Source organism: Carettochelys insculpta, chromosome 3 (assembly GCF_033958435.1).
Source record: "Carettochelys insculpta isolate YL-2023 chromosome 3, ASM3395843v1, whole genome shotgun sequence".
NCBI lineage: Eukaryota > Metazoa > Chordata > Testudines > Carettochelyidae > Carettochelys > Carettochelys insculpta.
The window spans coordinates 191678241-191697818 of NC_134139.1; positions in this window are offsets into that span (position 1 = coordinate 191678241).

The following is a 19578-nucleotide window of genomic DNA, read 5'->3' on the forward strand; positions in this document are numbered from 1 at the left end:
TATTTCTTGCTTTTCTCTAATTCTCCAAGTGCCATTATTTTGCCCACTGCTTCATTTCTTTTATTATACAAATAAAATGGTTAGGGTTAATTACCTTATAGTATCTTTTTCTGTGCACTTTATAGACTGCAAGACACAAATAACCATGTAATCATTCTATAACTGCTGCTCTTATGCTCTAAGTACTGAGTATACGCCACATAACCACAAGGTAGAACACATTTGTTGTTATAGATGTGATGATATCAGGCACAATATCTATATCAAAATTTGCCCTGTAGAGAACAGAAGCTGGGAACATCAATCAGTAGTAGTTATTGCCTATAAATCAACCAGCACCACCCAAGAGGAGGTGGATTATATAACCAGCATGGGTAGCCACAGTGCTTTATTTTCACAATCACACAGATATTTATTATATGACTAACAGATAATATTAAAAGTACGAAGGGAGTCACATCAAAATGACACTGACCAGGATAGTGAACCTACAACGGATATGCACACTTTTAGTCTGTTAATCAGAAATCCAAACTATCTGGTTATTTCTGTTTAAAAGAGTAGCCTTCATCCTGACACCTCATGCTCATTATAAACTCTTCCATAGTGTCTCTGGAACAAGTCTTCAATATTTTTTGGGAAGAGGCAGAAAAAAAAAATTCTCACTTAAGGAAACTAGGGAACAAGGATTTTTGTGAAAGTTAAATGGCATGTAGCTACAAGAATGAACTGTACTCTTATGGTGCACCAAGCAGCGTAAGACACAGACCAGCAGAGAATGAATCTATTATACAGTATCATTTAAAAATATGAGTGGCAGCTCATTCCATAAGGACTAGGAATTGAAAGTTCACAAGAATAATAAGTGAATAAAAATCTGTTAGCTATTGAGAAAAACAAATGTCATCTTCTGTTTAAAAAAAAAAAAAACCCAACCAACAACAAAACTCTGATACCAAGTGAATCAAATGGGAAAAGGAAAAAAAGTTCCCTTCAAGGGGAAAGATATTAAAAACTAGGGGCAAACCCTCAAGCTGCTGAGTATTGAAGTCAATGAGCACTGATGTTAATTTTTAACTTTCATGGGCCAAAGACCTCTGACTAGTTCAGTTAGTTCTCATCACAGAAATTGTGGTCTAGATCCTCCACTGTGTAAATCTGAAGTTCTGCTGGTGTCAGTTTTAACAACAGCTGAGGCTTTGTTTTGCTGGGTTTACTGGCTAAAATTGGGAGTTTTCACCTTTGGCCTAATTCATGAAAGCTCTTCAGATCTAGAGAGGGCTAATATTTACTTTCACTAAAGCCCCTTTACAGCACTCTGGCAGTGTAAAATAGGTGCAAATGAAATTTCTACACCTTTGAAGTGATGCAAAAATCTTGTGTCAATTATCTGACTCTTGACTTGACACTGGAGCAGACCTGTCCATCTCCGCAGCCACTCAGCGACCCTGCTGTCTAAGCCCTGCCAGTTTTCCGGCGGAGAGGGATGTGTGGCAGATAGAAAGACGCCCAGATAGAGCAGCGGACCCGCGCTCCACCGGATGGCCTGAAGTGCGGGTGGGAGGCGGCTTGTCTGCCATCCAGTCCCGACCACCAGGCCAGAGTTCTTGACCCAGTTGACCCGGGCGGAGGAGGCTGCTGAGTAGATAGCTTGGCAAGCCTCCAGACGCGCCAGGTCTCCCAGGTCCTGAACCACGAGAAGCACGTCGTCAGCATATGCCGAGAGGACCAGCCGTAGCCCTGCCTCTGGAAGCATCAACCCCGTCAACCTTCGACGAAGGAGGCAGAGGAAGGGCTCGATGGCCAGGGCATAGAGCTGTCCTGAGAGCAGGCAGCCTTGTCGTACTCCCCGTCCGAAGCTGACCGGAGCGGTCAGGGTCCAGTTGAGCTTGACCATGCACTCCGAGGCAGCGTACAGCACCCGGAGAAACCTGACAAAGCGGGGTCCGAAGCTGAAGGCCTGCAGGGTGCCCAGGAGATACCCATGGTCCACCCTGTCGAACGCCTTCTCCTGGTCCAAGGACAGGAGGGCGAACAACAGGCCGTCCCTACACCCAAGCTCTAAGAGATCCCGGACCAAGGACAGATTGTGGAGGATGGTGCGGCCCGGGACGGTGTAGGTCTGGTCGGGGTGGACCACGTCCTGCAGCACAGACCCCAAGCAACGGGAGATGGCTTTAGCAATGATCTTGTAGTCCGTGCTGAGGAGCGAGATGGGACGCCAGGTCCTGAGATCGCGGGGGTCCCCCTTCTTGGGCAGCAGGGTGAGGACAGCACGCCTGCACGACAGGGGGAGGACCCCGCTTTGCAAGGCCTCAGCGCAGACGCTGAGCAGGTCTGGGCCGAGGACGTCCCAAAACGCGCGGTAAAACTCCACGGTCAGCCTGTCCATGCCCGGGGATTTATTGGTGGGCATGAGACGGAGGGCTTCCGAGAGCTCGGCCAGAGTGAAAGGAAGATCTAGCCGGTCCCGGTCGCCCATGCTGATCAAAGGGAGTTGGTCCCAGAGCACCCTGCAGACGTCAGCGTCGGTCGGATCCGGGGAGAAAAGGATGGCGTAGAAGGCGCGAGCCCTCTCGCGCATCTCCACCGGATCCGTAAGAGGGGTGCCATCCTCCGCAAGAAGGCAGAGGGTATGTTTTTTGGCACCCCTCTTTTTCTCCAGGGCGTAGAAGAAGCGGGAGCCGCGGTCCATCTCCCGGAGGAGTTGGATTCGCGACCCCACCAAGGCCGCCTGTGCCCGGAGGGTGTTGAGGGCCCTGAGCTCGTCCCGCTTCTCCTGGTACGTGCCGCAGAGGGATGGATCTCCGGGGCTGGCGGCTAAACGCCTCTCCAGCTCAAAGACCTCCTGTTCCAGCTGCCCTATCAATGCATCCCGCCGCCGGCTGGCCCCCCCGAGTATAGTCGCGGCAGAAGAGCCACGCGCACACCTTTCCCAGATCCCACCACCGCCGTGCCGAGGGAAAGGTGCGCCGCTGCTCGCGCCAGGCCAGCCAGAACTCCCGGAAGGACGCCACAAAGCCCACATCCTCCAGCAGGCTGTTAAAATGCCAGTAGGCCGACCCCCCGCTTCCCCGGTGAGAGGGAGGCCTTCACGGCCTCCAGATGGTGGTCCGAGAAGGGGGCCGGCCGCACACAGGAGGCGTGGGCCCGGGAGAGATGGTGCCATGAGATGTAAATGCGGTCCAACTGGGAGTGTGCAGATTTATGGCCCACCACCCGGACGTAGGTGAAACCAGCGTCCTTGTCCGGGTGGTGGCTGCGCCAGACGTCCACCAGGGAGCGAAGGTTAATGAGCTCCCTGAGGACGTCCGCAGCGGCCTGGCACTGCTCGGTCCCTGTGCGGTCCCGCTCCTCGAAGGTGCAGTTGAAGTCCCCGCCGAAGACCAGGCACTCGCGAGGATCAATGGCGTCGAGGAAGGCCGCCGCCTGCCAGAAGAAGGGTGTTCTCTCCGGGCTGAGTGTCGGGGCATAGACGTTGACAAGGTGGAGAGGCAGCCCCTCCACCCGCACCCGGAGATACAGTAGGTGGCCCGGCACAACCTTGACGCTCCCCAACACCTCGTGCTGCAGGTCTGCGGAGAACAGGGTCGCGACCCTGGCCTGGTGGGCCGAGAGGTGACTAAAGTGGACCCCATCTCCCCACTCCAGCCACCATTTGGCTTCGGCAGCCGGAGTAGTATGGGTCTCCTGTAGAAAGGTGACCGAGTTCCCCACCTCTCGGAGGAAGGAGAGCACTCAGCACCTGCGGAGACCTGACCCGCAGCCCCTGACATTTAAAGTGGCAATGATGATCGGCGCCATTTGGAGGGCTGGGGAGGATCCTCACCAGAGGGAGCACCGACAGTTCCCGTGGGGCCACGCAGCAACCCGTGAGCAACCCCAAAGGTGACGAGGGCGTCATGGAAGCCGCGGGCCCATTGGTAAACCGCAGCGTCCCTCTTCCCGGTCCCCTTGCCCTCCTTCAGAAGGGCCCTCATGGACTCTAGGACAGAGCGAAAGTCCCCCCAGCGCTGGAGGGCGAGAGCAACCTTGTTCTTGGAGCCGCGGACATCCTCCAAGAACTGGCGCATCTCACCCGCCACTGCATGGGGTGCCGAGGCCTCAGGGTCTCGGGAACCCGTCGGCCTCGTGTTCTTTTGGGCCCCACGGCCAGAGAAAAGATTGGGGTAGGGACTGGGGTCTGAGTTTGGGAGGGATGAGAGCGGCAGAGGGAGAGCAGCCCCGGAAGTGCTGGGAGAGGGCAATACAAGAGAGGCCTCCTGAAGGGTTACAGCCTTGGGGGTAGGTATGAGTGGGCAGGGGTAGAAAAGAGGAGGAGGGATGGGGGCAGGGGAGGTAGAGATCAGTGGGGGAAGGGAGGGGTCGTGGGAGGGAGGGAAGGGAGGGAGTGGGGGGGACAGGAAGAAGGGGAGGGTTGGGGGGGGATTGAGGGTTCTGGAGCAGGGCATTGGCTGGGAGAAGGTATGGTGAGGGAGGCAAGCAGTGAGGCCAAGGTGGGAGCAAGGGTGGAAATATGGACCAAGGGGGTCTCCAGAGGGGGGGCTTCCTCGGGCACTGGCGGGGGGGGGAGGACGAGGTGCCAGCACTCTCGGCAGGGGGCGCCGGCAGGTCGGGGGGGTGGGTGTCAGGGTTTTCGGTCCTGGGGGCAAAGGGGGGTGCAAGGGAAACTCTGATTCCCCTGGGGCGTCCACAGGCTGGCCAACCTCCACGGGGGGTCGTCCCTAGTTGAGGGAGGGGTCACTTCTTGGGACGTCTCAGGGCAGAAGGAGGTGGCAGTTGAGGGATCACTGGTGGGAGGGGTGGTGGAGAGTTAATAGGCGGCCCACAGGCCTCTGATAGCAAGCCTTCTATATCCAGGGCCACTGGGGTGAGGCCCAAGGCCTCGACCTCCTGCGAGAGGAGGGCGAGGCCGGGGCCCACCTCCTCCAGGCTCTCCACAGCAGCTGCCTGTGTAGCAGCCGGAGGGGTGTCGGAGGAGGGCGCGGGCGCAGGAAGGGCCGTCTCGGCCTCCTTGGGCTCTGGCTCCGGGGCCGAGAGGGTATTATTTTCCTCGGTCACCGCCATGACGGCCTCTGTCACCCCTGGCAGATGGTTGGTAGCCGGGGGTTCGGCGGGTGGACCGGGGATAACAGATCTCTTGGGTGCCTTGCGCAGCACCTCCTCCCCGTCCTCCGACGGGGTGGGGTGCCAGACACGCGCACTCCCTTTCTTCCTTCCCCCCCGCCCCCACCAGTACCCAGCCCTCCAAGGAGGCGGGCTGGGCGGTAGAGGAGGAGGGGCCAGGGTATAGGGCCGACAAGGAGGGAGGGAGGTAGGAGGGGGGTGGGGCGGCAAGGGAGAGGGGCAACCCACCCTGGGGTGGGCCCTCTTCTGGTCCTGCCGCGGGCCCTGCCTCCCTCTCCTCCGCAGGCCCGGCTCTTGTGCCCGCTCGGGCGCTGGCACCCGCTTCTTCTTGCCCGGCACCATGCTGCCGGGCGCCCTCCGACGCCCAAGCGGTGATGGATCCGTCCGGGTCGAGAGGAGGAGGGGCGGTCCCAGGGCCTGTCACGGTCGGGGCGCCACCGGTCTCGTGGCTGACGCCCCCCAGGTCGGAGGAGGTCCCGGGCTCCTCTTCGTGCTGGGCCAGGGGGCAATCCCTCCGAACATGCCCCGCCGCCCGGCACCCAAAGCACCGGGCCTCCCCCAGCGTGTAGAACACCCGGTACTGGGCCCCTTGATAGGGCACCAGTATAGTCCCCTCCTGGGCCACCCCACCCTGTGCTGCCACCGGCAGCAGTTGGACTCGGGCCTGCCGGCAGAAAGAGAGCATGTGCCGTAGGGCGGGGTCTTTGCAGCCTAGGGGGAGGGGACTCAGGACCCTCAAAGGCCAGCCCAGGGCAGTGAGGAAAGGCAGAAGGGCAGAGTTGAGAAGGAAGGGTGGGACAGATGAGAACACCACCCACACGCCCAGGTCTTCCAGCAGCTCCAGGGGCACGTGCACGCCCCCAACTGCCAGGCCCCTCTCTACCGCCTCCTGGGCAGTGGCCTCCAAAGCCAGGAAGAAAATGATCTTCCCAAACATCCGGGAGGCCACCACCACGGCCGCGGGCCCCACCACCCGTGCCAACGCCCGCACGTAGGTCTCCACGTGGGGCGAGGCAGCCACCAGGAGGCAGCGGACCCCGTGCCTCCTGGTGAGCGCGGGGAGGGGGCCGTGACTGTCGGGGATGGTAGTCCTGGCGGAGGCGGAAGGAGCAGGGTGCAGGGCGGCAGCCGCCGCCTGGGTATACGACCTGGGGGCCAAGATGTCAGGGCCCCCAGGAGTGGTGGAGGGAGCAGGGGGAAGGGAAGAAGGGGAGGCTGCAGCGAGTGTTTGGGCAGCCTGGGGGAGAGTCCCTGCCATGGGGTGGTTTAGCCTTCCGGGCAGGGCTCTTGTTCTTTCTTTTCCCCCGGCCCCTCCTGCCCTTTTGGGGGGGTGGGTTCGGGGCCGGGTTGCTGGAGGACGCTGCGGCGGAAGTGGTAGGAGCCCCGGAGCCCGCGCCCTCAGCCAACATGGCAGCAGAGTTGTGGGCGGCCCTGGACGAGTGGGCCGCTGTTTCAGGGGTGGGAGGGGTGACAGTGGAAGGCGGAGGGAGGAGGGGGTCACTGGATGACCCTCCAGTGGGTGTGGGGGTCATGCTGGTGGGTTTTAAGATGGGAGAAGTTTATTGGGGGTGGTGGCCTTTAAGAAAGAACGGGAGAGGGGGAGGAGAGTGGAGGGGAAGGAAGGGGTGAGGCGTGGCTGCCCCTCCCCCACTGGCCGGGCTGAGGACCCAGTCAGATGGGGGAAGGGCAGGGCGAGGGGAGTGAGGTCAGGGTAAGGAGAAAGCAAAAATGGCCACTACTCCCAGCACAAGATGGTAAGATGGCTCCTGTTTCTGCACTGGGATGTGAAGGATCAAACTGTGTGTGTGTGTGTGTGTGTGTGTGTGTGTGGGCGGGGGGGCTCAGGTGGAACAAAGAAAAAGGGTGGGGAGGGGCGTAGGCACATTGGGGGGGAAGGAGGGGTGGCACAGCCAACCTGGGGGGAAGGGGGGGGGCTAATGGGGGGTGTGCCCACATGAACCTGAGGGGTGGGCCCACAGCAGCTGCTGCAGAGCCTCAAGAAACCAGGAGAGGAAGGAAGGGGCAACTGGTTAGAAGGGGGCCCAGGTGGGGCAGGGGGCCCCCAGCGGCAGCTAGATGGGGGGGGGCAGTAAGGGAGGGGGTGGCTGCAGGGGTGGGGCAGGGTCCACACCCTAACACCCCACCCCTGGCTATGCAGCCACCCCTCTGGAGCCCCGGTGAAGAGGGGCCCTGCCCAAACTCACCCCTCCCCAAGCCACTCCACAGGAGGAGGCTGTGGAGGGAGCCCAACCGCCACTTTAAGAAAGCCCCTTACCTTTCCTGGGTGGTGAGGATGCAGCAGCTGCTGGATGAGGGGGGGGGGCCAGCAGTTTCCCCCCCAGAAGATGGAAAGGAAGAGGGGACAGGGAGCTGCTTCAAGAGGCAGGAGAGCAAGTGAGCCTGCCACTGAAGAAGCTACCAGGTGAGAGTGCTGATCTCTGGGTGAGTGAGCGTGTGCTTTAACTGCTGGCATTTGAACTGCCATTTTGATTCCAGGTGGGGGGAGTTTCAGTTTCAGTTTCAGTTTCAGTGACAGTGGCAGTGGCAGTGGCATCTGGGACTGCCTGCCTGACCTTTTGCTCCCTATGATTCTATGGTGTGATACTAAAACCCAAACTCAAAGGTCACATAAATGTTGGTATCAACTACAAGTCAAAAGGATGGTGTCATTCACCATCAGTCAGTTTATGTTTCAGTACTACAGTGAAATTGACATGCTGCAGAGATGGGCGAATTGACTTTTGACAAAGATAAACAACATGCAAAAGGGCTTTCTTTTACATTTTCCTCATGATTGCTTTTCATGCCCCAGTCTCGTTCCCTATCAGTGTACAACATGCACTCATTTACACCAACAGACCTTGCATAAAGCTGTTTATCCCAATATCACTTTGAAATGTGTCCCCAGGTCCATTGGCATGGACTTGTTGAGTAAAAGCTAACACGCTGGAATTCTAAGCTGCAGTACTCTAAGATTCTCCTCATGGAGTCAGTCACCAAGGTTTCAGAGCAGGCTACATGGTTTGACAGGAAAAAAAGGTGCTATAAGAGTAATCAAATTATGCGAAGAGCATGGCAGCAGTTGGTGTTAATGTCTGGTGAAAGAGGTGAAAAGGTTGCTTGCAAGCAGATGCCAAGAGAGTCCTACAACTGCAACAAATAAAATATGATTGACTTATTTCTCCCTGTGACATACTAGTTCTTCTTTTGTTTTTACTTAACTGGGAAATAAATGACTAAATCCATCAGAAGCTCACAGGTAGCTACAGTTGCTCAGTTTTCTGGCTCAGTTTACTCTTTTGAACGGGGGCAATAATAATAATAATAATAATTAATAATATGGATTGAATTTCACTAGTCTGGCACAGTAATTGAAAGGTAAAGAGTCAGAAATGTCCCTTATAAGCTGCATTTACACGTGCCGGCTACTTCGATGTAGCCACGCCAACTTCGAAATAGTGCCCGCCATGACTACACGTGGCGGGCACTATTTTGAAGTTGACGTCGACGTAAGGCGGCGAGACATCGAAGTTGCTATCCCCATCAGGAGATGGGAATAGCGCCCTACTTCGATGTTGAACATCAAAGTAGGGCCTGTGTAGCCGATGCGCATCCCGCAACATCGAAATAGTGGGGTCCACCATGGCGGCCATCAGCTGAGGGGTTGAGAGACGCTCTCTCCAGCCCCTGAGCTCAATGGGCGCCACGTGCAGTGGCCCCTTAAAGCTCCCCGCCCCCTGCCTTCCTGTGCAGGAAGCTGAGAGAGTGTGCAGGCAGCAGCACAGCCACGCGGCCAGCCTGCACGTCTCACAGCAGCCCAGAGACACCCCCCGACTGCGATGGCCACCTGCCAGCCCCTCAAGCGATCCCAAGGCACGCCCCCCAAGGGGAGCCATGGCTCCCAGACTGGCAGCCAGCCCAGGAAGAGGCAGCGGGGCCCCTTCTGGACGGAGGCCGAGCTTTGGGACCTGCTGGGGCTATGGAGCGAGGAGGAGGTGCTCCAGGTAATGGGGAGCAAGAGGCGGAACGCAGATGCGTTCGCTCGGCTGGCCGAGGGCCTGGCCACCCGGGGTCACCCTGCTCACACTCCTGACCATGTCAGGAGTAAGGTTAAGGAGCTGCGGCATGGTTAAGCCCAGGCCCGGGATGTGGCCAGCCGATCTGGGGCCACCCCTGTCACTTGCCCCTTTTACAGGGAGCATGTGTCTGCGATGACACAGAGGGGCATGGTGGTGTCCCCCACAGGGATCTCCCACTGGGGGATGTAGGTCCCTGCCTCCAGCCGGCAGCACAGGCCAGAATTCCGGAACACCCGGGCGTCATGGGTGCTGCCAGGCCAGCCAACATATATGTCCAGGAAGCGGCCCCGGCTGTCCACCAAGGCCTGGAGGACCACTGAGTGGTAGCCCTTCCTGTTTAAGAAGCGTTCTCCACTGTGCTCCGGGGCACGGATGGGGATATGGGTCCCATCCAGAGCCCCGAAGCAACTGGGGAAGACCAGGGTGGCAAAGCCTGCAATGGCGGCATCCGGGTCCCCAAGCTGCACGAGCCTGTGGAGGAGCAGGGCGTTGATGGCGCGGACGACCTGCAGGGGAAGGACATGGGAGAGCACCAGTGAGGGGTGTGCAGGGTGTGTCTGGCCCTCCCCTGACAGGGGTCCCCTCCCCTCCCCTCCCCAGGGCTCCTCTCCCCTGCAGGGCTCCCCTCCACCCCCAGCGCTGCCTCACCTCTCCCCATGGGTCCTCTTACCTCCATGACAACAGCCCCAATGGTGGCCTTGCCGACGCCAAACTGCTGGCCCACGGATTGGTAGCTGTCTGGAGTGACCAGCTTCCAGACAGCGATGCTGACCCATTTCTCCATGCTGAGGGCACGCCGCATGGCAGTGTCCTGGTGCCTCAGTGCCGGGGTGAGCCACTGGCAGAGCTCCAGAAATGTCTGCCGGCTCATACGAAAGTTCTGGAGCCAGCGGTCGTCATCTCACTCGCCGAGCACCAGCCGCTCCCACCAGTCGGTGCTCCTGGGGTAGCTCCACAGCTGGCGGATTGTGCAGTGGGGGGGAGGCGGGGGGCTGCAGGGTCTGGGGTTGCTTCCTCCTCCCCTGGGGGCAGCTCCTATTCTGTGGCTAGAAGGTGATCAGCTGCCTCCTGCATGGCATGGAGCAGGGCAAGCACTGCTCCTGCAGGGGCAGCTGGGTGGACCTCTGGCTGCTGCTGCTGCTGCTGCTGCTGCTGCTGCTGGGGATCCATAACTGCGTCACCGAGGTGTGCGTGCCTATGGCTCTGCAGACCGCGTGCTGTGCAGGCTGAGTGTGTCTGGGAGGGGCCCTTTAAGGGAGCCGCTAGCTGTTGCCCCGGAAGTGCTAGTCCGCCCTGTGACCCTCTCTGCAGCTGTTCCTGGCACCCTTATTTCGATGTGTGCTACTTGGGCGTGTAGACGCTCCCCCGCAGCTCCTACTTCGAAGTGGTGCTGCCCAACGTCGACGTTGAACGTCGACGGCACCAGCCCTGGAGGATGTATAGACGTTATTTATCGAAATAGCCTATTTTGATGTTGCTATATCGAAATAAGCTATTTCAATGTAGCACACACATGTAGACGTAGCCATATGGAGAGAAAGGAAGTCTTTAAGAATCAAATCCATACTTCTCGATATTGCTGTTCTGTATCTGATCCTATGTAATCTATACTGTTATTGAGAACTAAGAACCTTTTTTCAACCCTTTGGACAATGGTGCCATGTTAATGTGCATTCATATAGAGCACAGGACACTGTGAATTAGGTAGCCATGAAGTGGATGACTTGGACAATGTCTTGCATGACAGTAACATGAGAAGAAAATCCTTTTAGAAGTGGTAACTTATGCAAAACATTCTCTTCAAAAACTTTCCTGTAATGATCCTCAAAGGCCGAATATTATTTGTGTGCAATGTGTCTCCTCTTCTTTGTCAGTCAGGCATCAATGGTAACCAAGTCATTGCGTTGTCAGTTTGCATTTAACATAGAAGAACATAGAAAAAATGGTTCTAACAGAATAAAAGAGCAGTTCATATCATGTTACATAATTCCACTGTCACATTTTTGGCAGCCATAATGTAAACGCAGTAAGCCTCAATTGTTCAATTAGGAGCATAAAGAAAATTTGTTTTGTCTACAGAGGATATGAGAACTGATGCAATCATTGGACATTTTTCCATTGATGTTAGTGAGATTTAGCTGGGACCCAAGGTAAGAGGGAAAGATTAGACAGTCAAAGAGGCACTGTGCATGGACAGGGTGAGTCAGTATAAATGGTGGATAAAGAAATATTGGACCCTAACCCAGGAGGATTACAATTAAGAATGAGTTAGGTGAGTTTGAAATTGTTTACTACCTTGAAGAAAAAGAAAGAAGCTCTGGTGAAGTATTCTGCATGGGATGCAATACTCAGAGCCAAGCAGCCATCATGAACTATGCAGTTCCTTGGTCTCTATCTGTTCATTGTGGCTGGAAATTCAAACTCCATGCTTGGATCACTGATTTAGCATGTGGCACAGTAGGAGAGCTGTCTGGAACACTTTAGTTAAAAGAACATTTGGATGGAGAATGTTAAAAAATGTTTGTGATTTTATTTTCTTTTGTCTGTCCAAGTCCACGTGGAACTAACCAAATTAGTGTGATGATCAGAGTCTTGATTAAACTGACTGAATGGATGCAAAAGATACATTCAATCAACTACATAAGTGGCCTTCTTAAGAGTGCAAATCCCTACAGCAACTATAGAAATCCATAGCTGCTGAAGGTCATTGTTACTTCAGCAGGTTAGCCTATTTTTATTCAGCTGTCTGACATTACGCAACAAGGCCAAGAGTCTCAAAATGACTAGTGATTTTGGATGCCTTGATCATCTGGTGCCCCGCTCAAGACATCTTAAAGAAGCTGGTTTTCAGAATTTGGGTGCATAGAATATTCTGGTTGCAGGCTCTTTCCAGATGTGCCTGAGAAACCTTTAGACTGGTAGCAGTTTTTCTGTGAACCTCAATGGCAGCAGGATAAGGTTGCACCTGGAAATATAGGTTTAAAAGACCTTCCAGAAACACAAGCTCTTGGGACTTCTGGTTTTACATCTCTTCTGAGAAACCCAGCAAAGGAAGACACACAATAGATACAATTTTTTAAAAGCAGCAAAATATGACAGCACCCAGGGCAATTGGAAATGAAAGTGACAGCAAATGAATGTGTCTAGCAGCTGCTTTGTGTAATGCCAATTATCTTTTTTTTTTCTGGATGAGCGCTGTAAAATGTTCACTGTGGCACTACAATAGACTGGTAAGATCGACGTGATCATCAGAAACAGTGTTTCCATGGCTCTGCCTGTTTTCAGTTTAAATGCATGCACTTTGACTAGCACCTCTAACTCCAAGTAATAGTCTGCAGCCAATTTTTGAATTCACATTAAGCTGTAGATAAAACATCATACAAAATATCTTTGCTAAACAAAGAAATAACTTAGGCTGAGTGTGATTAACCCTTTAACCTTTCTAAATATTCTGCTGTACTGCACGGAGTTTTTAAACAGAATTACCCAATACGTGCAATGAGGAGTTCTGCTCAAAAAATTATATATAATTTTCTTATTCAAACAGCATAATGGGTATCTACAGAGGTGACATATTCAAAGTCTTGCATGGGTCTTGACTTTAGATCTGTGGACGTTATCAGTGGGAGTCAGTAATAAAGGTAAATGTTTGCTTGTCACTGAAAATTTAGCCCTCAGTGTGATAATGATAATAGCCATTTCTTTCCTTTGCAGCTCCTCTTTAGCTTAAGGTAAAGAGACAAACCCTTGTATTTAACAAAGAGTTAAGGTTCAGTTCCAAAGTTCTATTTGAATATTTCAAGCCATTCTCTGACTGTTAGGAAAGACGAAAGAAGTGCTGTGCATTCTGAAATAGATGCTGGTGAGCAGATGGACTTCAGCTAAAAAGCCTGGGTGAGAGAAATCACAAGTCTTTCATTTCCATGTGTGCTGCATTGGCACCACAGACCCTGGTTCTGCTTGAAGTGGCAGATTACAAGAGTGTAGAGTGGGAGAAAGGAGACCTCAGCACTTACAGCAAAGCTGTACAGAACACAAGTTATTGTGAAAGTGCAGAATCTATAGAAAGAAAATTAAAGAAGGGAACAAAATATCAGGGGCAGGAGATGAAATTTGGGTATTGATAATAATGGCTGATTCCTTTCATCTTTGCCTGAAATAGTCTCAGAACCTCCCGAGATCCATTTATTCAGGTATAGAATAGCTAGTACTCTGGGTCAGATTTTCTGATCAGATCGATCTTTTTTTGCACCAGCCAAGAGGCACTGAAGAGACAGAAACCAGCAGCAATTCAGAACCAGAAGATTACTTATTATGATTGTAGCAGTTTCTTGGGGCCCTGGTAATAATACGTGTTGTACAAACTATAAAGAGACAACTAGAAGTCCTGTGGCACCTTATAGACTAACAGATATTTTGGAGCATAAGCTTTCGTGGGCAAAGACCCGCTTCATCAGATGCATGAGTGACGGGGGGTTCAGAGGAGGATTTACAGAGGGGGGTCTTAAATCCTCCTCTGAACCCCACCCTGCAACTCATGCATCTGATGAAGTGGGTCTTTGCCCACAGGACTTCTTGTTTTTGAAGATACAGACTACCTCGGCTACCTCTCTGATACTTATCAAGAGACAGACTCTGATCCAATGAGTTTACACCCACCTGGCATAGCTGCAGTCGCTCTAGGCTCCGAAAGGAGATGTCAGTTAGGGAGTGTTTCAGGGACTGGGAAAGGTGAGATGTCTGAGGCAGGGGGTGTCTCAGAGCACCACCTAGAAATGGAAATCATGGCCAGATTCAGGTTTGTTGTACAAGTGAAAACTGCCTGTCAGCACCTTTACATTGCCTTGGCACGGTGCTGGCCCACAGAGTCAAGAAGCTGGAAGGGGGTTGGGGAAAGTAGTGATCAGGGCCAGGAAGAAACTGAATGGGGGCTTTGGGGAAGGAGTAGAATGGAGGTGGAGCGTGAGGCACCACAAGAGGCTCCAGCACTCCGTGGCTAGAGGCACAGTTGGTGCCTATGTAAACACAGATATAAGTATAGAAATGGAAGTGACCTTGAAAGATCAGCTAGTCCAGTGCCCTGTGCTGAGACAGGATGATGTATATTGGACAATCTTCGACAGGTGGACGTATAACCTGTTCTTAAAAGCTGCCAGTGACAGGGATTTAAAATCCTCCCTTTGAAGCCAGTTCCAGAGCTTAATTATCTCTAACTGTCCCTCTTCAGATTAAGACAATTACTTCTTGTCCTACTTACAGTAGACAGGGAGAGCATTTGATCAATTCCCTCTTTATAACAGCCCTTCACACATTTGAAGACTCTGATTAGACCCTTCCTACCTCCTCCAGCTCCCAGTATGCTCTTGTAAACACCAAACAAACCCAATTATTTAACCTTTTGTCAGAGATCAGCTTCTCTATGCATGCTATAGATTTTGTTACTATCATCTGGGCTGCATCCAATTTGTCCACATCTTTCTTAAAGTGAGGAACCCAGAACTGGACTAAATATTCTGGCTGAGGCCTCTCCAGAGCCAAGCAGAGTGGGACCATTACCTCCCATGACCATTACGTGTAACCTTCCTACCAGGTGAATTGTAACCTGAAACCAGCCATCACTTTGGCAAACGGGTCTGTCTGCCAACACCAGCTGTGCCTGCACAAATACTGTCTGCTCCTGAAATCCTTTTCCCTCATGTGTTATTAGATGGGAAAGATCATTCAGCCCATCTTATCTACCAACATTCTTGTTAATATGCCACAAAATAATACTAGCCCTCTGGCCACTGACTTGCATAGTTGATTCATATGCAATTTGCGATCCACTCTAACTCCTAGATCCTTTTTGGCAGTGCTACCACCAAGACAATTATTACAGGGACAGTTATTACTGATTTGTAGTTGTGCATTGGATTTTTCATTTGTATGTGTCGCACTTCACACTTGTCTTCAATGAATTTCATCTTGCTGATTTCAGACCAATTGTCCAATTTATCACAGCTATTTGGAATTCTAATTTTATCCTCCAAAGTGCTTGCAACCCTTCCAGATTGATGTCATCCGCTAGTTTTATAAGCATATTCTCCACTCCATTATCAAAGTCATTCATGAAAATATTGACTTTTACCTGACCCAAGACAGATCCCTGTGAGCAGTGTTCCCTGTAGGCTGAGCACTTGAGTGGCCACCCAGGAGAGATTCAAGTGCCACTCATCTCATTAGCAGAGCACCCACAGAGCTCATAACGAGCAGCCTGTGTTTCTGTTGGTGGGGTACAGCTGCACGTGCCTCAGTGCACATAACAAAATTTATTCTGCACATGGATGGAAAAAATAGAGGGAACACTGAATGTGGGTCCCTAATAAATATGGCCTCATTGTTTGATAGCAAGCCCTTGGTAATTGCTGACTGAATAATATCTGTTAACCAGTTGCGCTCGCCATCTTATAGCAATTTCATCTAGGCCACATTTTCCCAGTTTACTTATGAGAATGTGATGCAGGGCCATAGTAAAAGCCTTACTAAAAATAATATATACATCTTGTCTCTATCCAGTAGACGATTAACCCTACAGAAACACACACACATTCATGCACATGTACACCAGTTCCCAGAAATCACTGCACAAATTGAATAAACAAGCTGTGCAATTCAGTGATATGCACACAAAGCACAAGTCAAAGCCTGCTGAAGTCAATGGAAGAACTCTCACTGAAATAAATGGGTTTTGATTTAGCTGCAAAAGTCAGAGCACTGAGGGATAAGAATCCTGCGTTGGTGGTGTGGCCTGTAGGCCCCTTCTGCAGACAGATGAGAGGCACTAGAAACTCACTGCTGCTATTTATACAGGCTTCTGAAAGAGCATGGATGTTATGCAAACATTCACAAAACAGGAGAGGAATGACCCAGGTAACTGTAGAGCAGGGGTGGGGAACCTTTATTGGGTCAGGGCCACTGATCCACAGAAAAATCTTTTGGAATCTGAGGCAACTCGATTATAGAGCATAAGTACCTTCCTGGGGAGAAAATACCAGGTACTGAGGCTCTTTGACCGAGCAGAGAAGGCAAAGGAAAGGACCAGTGGGGGAAGCTAAACCCAGTTAAATGGAAATAAAAAATTAGACATTTTGAACAGCAAAGGTTATTAACCATTGAACAAAACTACCAAGGAAAGTAGTGGGTTCTCCACCTTGTGCCATCTTTAAATCTAAATTGGATGCCTTTCTAGAAGTTATGATTTAGCCAAATGCAAGTTACTGGACTCATTGCACAAGCAGCTGGGTGAAATGTAATGGCCAGTGCTATGCAGGTCAGAATATATGATCGGAAGCTGTCTTCTGGCATTAACATCTATGACTGTGGAATGCTGCTCTCTTGACTGTGCCTTCACCATGTCCCAGCACACCTCCTGCCCTTCTTCCAGATTCCACAGCAGCCTTCCTCATTGCAGTATGCAGCCATGAGTGAGCCTCCTCTGTCGCTGGCTTGCTCTGTGCAATACAAACATATTGTTCCTCTTGTATTTGGAGTTTCTAAAGCTGTGCAGGGTGGCTCTGGATGTGGACCTACATTTTTTTTCTCCCCACAATATTCCTTTAAGCATATTTGGTGTAGAGAGGGGAGAAAAAGAGAACATTCCCACAGTAATTTCCCTAGATCCATCATGTGATGTGTATGGTCTTCTCAGGTTTAAGTTCAGCTGCTGTTTTCATTGTAGCTCTTCTTTTATTTCTGTCAAGCCCCTTGTCATCTTTTTAATTGTGCCTTGCATTCAACTGGAATCAATTTAGGATCATCAGGTCTCAAAGTTTTAATTCAACAGACAAAGCTAATAAGTGGAAGCATTAATTCCAACAGGGAGCAGATCAATCAAACCCCAGGCAGAGAGCTACTCAGACTTTACCATCTCTTTGTCTCTCTCTCTTGGGTCAAAAAAGTCACCACCCTGCTACTATGGCAACAACTGCAAAAACCAGCGAGGAAAGTATCTATGACAAGAGAGCTGCTCTAATTCTGTGTGCCAACAAAAAGCATTGAACTCTGCTCTGCACAGCTTCCTGGGAGGAAAGGAGATTGCTGGGGGAGAGAGGAAAGTTTAGTTTGACCTAATTAATGTATTCGCTGGCTGTGAGTCACATGATCCTGGAGTGTCATGTTTCATAAAGCAGAAGCACAGTGCATTTTATTTGTCCAGACTCCTGTATTCTGCAGCCTGCAAATTATTATCCAGGCCCACCTTCCCCAGCCACGGCCAGCCCTGGATCTGCTCCCACCTTCTCTGCTGGTGCTCTAGCTAGGTCCAGGATAGAGATCAGGGCTTGTCCGACTCTACTCACCTGGTGTTCCTCCCAGGAAGTGGAGTTTGGAGCTTGCAAGCCTCTGCACCCCAATTCCACTCCCTGGCAGGAGTGTCTGGCAGGTGGAACAGAGTAAGACTGATTCTGCTCCACAGCTGGAGCATGGGACAAACAGAGCAGGATGAACTTGATCCCCCTCATTGGCTGGAGTGCTGGGCAGAGCAAGACATGTCCCTGTGCCTCCACCTCACTCCCCAGTAGGAGCAGTCTGCAGTCTCAGAAGGATCAGCCCACGATACCTATCCCCAGCAAGAGCACCTGATGAGCAGAGTGGGGAACGAGACAGGTGGAGAGTGGCAAAGTGGGTGGCGTGCATTGAGCACACATTTATGGGGCTCCAGGTGTTTACTGGAACCTCTGGCCACAGCATCTACCTCAGCCCATCCGCAAGAGCCAGCTGGATGGGTGGGAGTGGCAGCTTCCTCCCTTCTTACCGCCCTGGCATTGCAAGCTCACCCAAATTCAAGGATCCCTTACCTGTCCCATCCTGGGTATGCCACCGTTGCACAGGTACATTAAGTGAGCAGTGTGCACAGCACAAGAAACACCTCCCACATTCTCTCTCTCTCTCACACACACACACACACAGAGCACATTTCAGCATCAGCCAGATAAAGTCACAGTTAGGATGGATATGGCCCAGATCAGAATGGAAGAGCTCTGCCACTCCACACGCCATCTAGCTAGTTAAGCTTTTATAAGGTACCATCACCATGTCACCATGGTGTCTGAGCTTTTTCCATGTGTTTTCCATCAACTAGCCCCTTCCTCAATTATTACAAATCACTGAAAGAAAAAGATCCTTCAACAGCATCACCATCTGGAAATAGCAAAACTCACCATTAGAGCTTGTCTTTAGGCACAGCCTTAGGGCTGGAGTAGCTTTGGCAGGCACTTTGTCTATGAGACTTTCCTTTGGGCCATCGCTCCTACCTTGTTTCCTTCTTGTTCCAGGGGGAAAGTTATTGTCCGGCCCAAGACAGTAGTAATCTCTAGCATGCTCAGATGCTGGTTTGATTATTGCTGGGGGGGAGCCAAGGTTCTGCCCATTCCTCATCTATCTGCTCTGGAGTGGTTGCCACATTGTTCTGCATGTCTAATCCCCACGTCTTGGAAGTCTATATGGGAGCTTCAGAGGAGCTCTTACTTCCCTGTGCAGGCGTGTTCTCCAAACATAGTGCTAAAGACGGCGTTGTTGAAAGGTGGCTGCCTTAGAGTGAATCCGGAGAGCATATGTCAGGATAATCCAGGGACCAGACATGGCTTGAGCAGGAACAGACACAAGCTACAGAATGAGAAAAACAAGGAACAGGACCTGTCTGCCAGAACTACCATGTTATTATGGGTAGGGGTCCCTGTGCAAGGATTGGGGTTCATCAGGCAGGACACTTTGATCTAGGGTTAGGGTTCTATGGGTAGGGGATTTGATGCTATGGTTAGAGTTCCTATGTTTGGGGCACTTGGACATATGATTAGGATTCCTATGGGTAGGACTTCCCACCCTAGTGGTTGCGTTCCCATAGTTAGGTCTCTCCAGCCTAAGGTTTAGGTTCCTATGAGTAGGGCTCTTCTAGTTAGCCTTAGGATTCCTATAGGTAGGGCACTTTGAGCTAGCATTAGTCCCTAAGTTAGGGATCCCCACCCTAGAGTTTGGGGTCTTATGAGCAGGACCATGGGAGCTAGGGTTAAGGTTTCTATGGGTATGGCACTCAGAGGTAGGGTTAGGGTTCCTGTTGGTAGGGTACTTGGACTTAAGGTTATGGTTTCTCTAGAAAGGGTACTTGGAGACAGGATTTGGATTCCTATGTGCAGGGCTCAATATCCTCAGGTTGGGGTTCCAGTGCGTATGTCACTTGCTGCTAGGGTTAGGGTTTCTATGAGTAGGGCAACTGGGGCTAGGTTTAGAGTTCCCATAAATAGGGAACTTTGAGTTGGGGAAGGATTCCTCTGGCTAGGGCTCCCTGTCATAGGATAAGGATACATATGTGTAGGGGTCCCTGACCTAGGGCTAGCAT